We start from the raw sequence: 3,321 nt of genomic DNA, 5'->3' as shown, positions 1-3,321 counted from the left end.
TTTTCTAGGGTTGCAGATCAAGGTAGCAGCATTGCTCGTGCTGTGACCAGAGGCCTGAGAACCACCCTGGGTTCAGTGTGTATAACCTCAAAGCAAAGGCTTTGCCTTTTATTGGAAGCCCCATGCAAATCACAAGCCTCCAAAGGCATTTATTAAGTGCCTGTTTCTTCTTTGTCTACTTGGATGCTAGACCAAAGAGCTTACATTTTTAAATTTCACTAACTGATTTATACCCTGCCCATTTCCCAAAACGGATGACAATAAAACCACAGGTACAGTGTGGCCAGGAACATTTACTCAACAAAGGAGGGGAACAAAAGCAGAGAATTATGCCCAGCCTCAGCCTTTCAGGAAGGAAATATCTAAGATTTCATTCTCTGGGTGTCTTTAAACTTCCCCAAGATGTAAGGGCGACTTTCATTTATTTCTGGAAAGCTCCTCTGTCCCCCATCAGAAAGGCAGCACCCCCACACCCCCACCCCCATGTGGCTCCTCTCTGAGGGTCTGTTCCCACTTGGAGGAATTGTTCTGTCGCAGGCGGGCGGGTGGCAGCAGCTGAAGCCGAGGTGGGTTTCCAGCCCCGCCACTCTGCAGTCTTCTGCGTGGCTTGTCTCTGCCCTGTGGGCTGCAGCACAGAAGGCCCGGGGAGGATCGTGTTTCTCAGCGGAGTCTCCACGTTGCAGACAGGTCCTCCGAGCTGTGCCCTGGCCTGGTTTGCAGTGCATCTTCACCTCCCTTATGGAAATCATGGTGGAAAATGAGAGGAAGCCTGCTCCGCCGCCCTCCCACCCCCACCCACACTGGTAGTTCACTCGCCTGACACCATGGACACCAAATGAGCACAGCAGTCTGTGCCCTCACGGGAAGCAGGCAGACACCCAAATAGTGTCCGGAAGTGAAAGGAGAAGGGGAAGGAGGTGGAAAGCGCTGAGTGTGGGCTTCAGATGGAGCCCACCCACCATCTGCAGAGTTCCTGCAGGAGCCCGGAGCGCAGGGACATCCGGTGGACACGGCCACTGTGCTGGCATCGCACACTCGGGCAGAGAGGCGACGGGGGACCTTGTTTAAAGTCCCTTCTGCTGACTTTCCTTGAACCTTCAGAACAGGAGACATCACACTTTGTTTCTATCAGCAAAGCATGCTTAGATCTGTGATCGCAGAGAGGCCCACCTGACACCACGGCTGTGTCATCTTGTTTATTTCGTGGCCGTGGCTTGAAGGCACCATGGAACGCAGCGTTCAGACTTTTGTTCTGCCATCTGCTTTCTGGTTTTAGTTTCTTGGGACCTTCCTGGGTCTCATTTTTCTTTGCTTATCAGATGGGGATAGACAATAGCCGATACCCAGGATCTTGAGAAATTAAATTTAATTAAATATACATGAAATAAATCCCACATATGTGTGTATATCTGCATTCTTATTCATTTATATACACATACTATATATATACACACACACACACACACACACACACACACTGCACTCTGCTTCCCCTCCCTGCAGAGTGCTCCCTGGCGGGGGTGTGACTCAGGTTCTTACAAGAGGACAGCTGCCCTGGGGCCCACTTCTCTGCTCGCTTCCCCACCCCACCCCACCCCTGCCTGGCAGCAGCTGAAGCCAACTGGGATGGGCCAAAGTTCCGGCAGCTGGCCCTGGACGGGAACTCAGAGGCCTGACCATGGGTAGGGTGCTCCCTGTGAGGAGCCCAGACCTGGAATGCCTGCTTGTGAAACCCTAGCCAGCTGACCTTTGGGGCAGGGTGTGAAGTGGAGCCTGCCTGGGCCGCAGAGGCTGGGAATGGAGGAGGCATGGAGTGGCGGGAACCAGTGGGTCCCCCATCACTGCCCAGCGATATGCCCTTGACCCTGGCTTTCAAGCCACTGTCCTCTCAGCAGTGTCTTCAGCCCTGAGCACACGACCACACTCACTGCCAGTGGTCAGATGATAGTAATACGAATAGTAGCAACCTACGGTGCGTTGTCTGGGCTTTCGCCCTCCTCATGCTCATGCTCTCTGGGGCCCTCCTGTGTCACTGCCAGTGCCTTCTGGGTCTCCAAAGTTGGACCCTCTCATCTCCCAGCTGTACAGAGCCCACCCGAGGCTCTCTGGGCTCTGCCTCACTCTCTCTTCTGCTTCATACTTATCACCACCTAACATGTGACATATGCACGTGGTTGTGTTTATTTACAGTATCAAGAATGTAAGTGGGGGGGTGGGGGGAGTGGCGTAGGTAGGCCTGACATGGAAGGAATGCTCAGAAAACAGGCATTACATGAATGAACGGATGAGGAAACAGCCCTAGAGAGGGTGAGAAATTTGTCCAATGTCACAAAGCTGGAAAGTCCTTGGAAGGCGGGTTGGAACTCTATTGTTTCTGAGTCCTGGGGACTCCAGTGTCTGAGCTATCATCCCCACTCCTCTCTGCTATTCAGAGGCCCCCTCACACCTCTACAGGGGAAGCTTTACCTCCTCTATTGGTGATGCCCCCTCTCCTGCACCCCTACTCAGGTAGTATCACCCAGAGGTGCCCCGGTGGGCTGAGGGGCCCCAATGGTCCAATTGGTGGCTTTTCCTAAGCAGACAAACCTGCTGAAAAAGAAAATGACCATGTCACCCATAAACAGGGAGGGCCCTAGCAGGAACACAAGAGAGCCTCCTCCAGCCTGCTCCTTCCAAAACCTGGGAACCCCAGGCATTGGCAGCCTTTTGAAGACAGGCGAGACAGCTGTACCTGTCTTGCAGATTCAGAATCTAGGTCATTCTGCTGCCTCCTTTCCGCCTCTGGAAAACGAGCAGGATTTCTCGCAGGGTCTCAGAAAGAGAGAGAGGACCATGGGGAGAAATGTCTTAGTAGAACCCACACCCTGCCTGCCGCTGTCAGGAACATTTCATTTCAGAGCCAATATAATTTATGAGATGCAAATGGATTTAGCATTAAAAAAAAAAAAAAGACTTGGAAGAGGTACAAAGTGCGCCTCACACCCTTGTGCTGAGGCGTGTTTGGGGCTTCATTAATCATCTCAGACAAAAGAGATTTAATCGGAGAGCTGGTCTGGAGAGTGCCCGCATCTCTCACCAAGCAGGGAGCAGCGGGCGCTGGCTGCAGGCCTGGCCTCTGGAGCACGGCACTTGTGCTTAGCTCTGGTCTGAGTCACGCAGGAGATGAAATTACAGAGGTTCCTGCACATGATGAATCAGAAAGCAGGATCAAGCCAAATATTTGGACAAGCCTTGCCCCGCGTGGAGCAGGAGGGAGACTTAGCAGCCAGCAAGTGGCCTGCCAGCAGCTTGCCCAGAGATCATTTCTGACAAAGTGCCGCC

General features: G+C 52.8%; 1 long non-coding RNA gene across 1 annotated transcript; it reads right to left on the bottom strand.

The window, feature by feature from the left end:
- Nucleotides 1–273: 273 nt before the first annotated feature.
- Nucleotides 274–2,111, bottom strand: LOC144290548 (uncharacterized). Its single transcript, XR_013358144.1, has 3 exons — nucleotides 1,972–2,111; nucleotides 813–1,350; nucleotides 274–731 (listed from the first exon to the last, which is right to left on the bottom strand). It is a non-coding gene; the product is annotated as an uncharacterized LOC144290548 (long non-coding RNA).
- Nucleotides 2,112–3,321: the final 1,210 nt, after the last annotated feature.

This window comes from Canis aureus, chromosome 2, assembly GCF_053574225.1.
Source record: "Canis aureus isolate CA01 chromosome 2, VMU_Caureus_v.1.0, whole genome shotgun sequence".
Lineage (NCBI taxonomy): Eukaryota > Metazoa > Chordata > Mammalia > Carnivora > Canidae > Canis > Canis aureus.
Note: the sequence above shows the minus strand (reverse complement) of the source record. Positions and strands in the feature narration are given on the sequence as shown.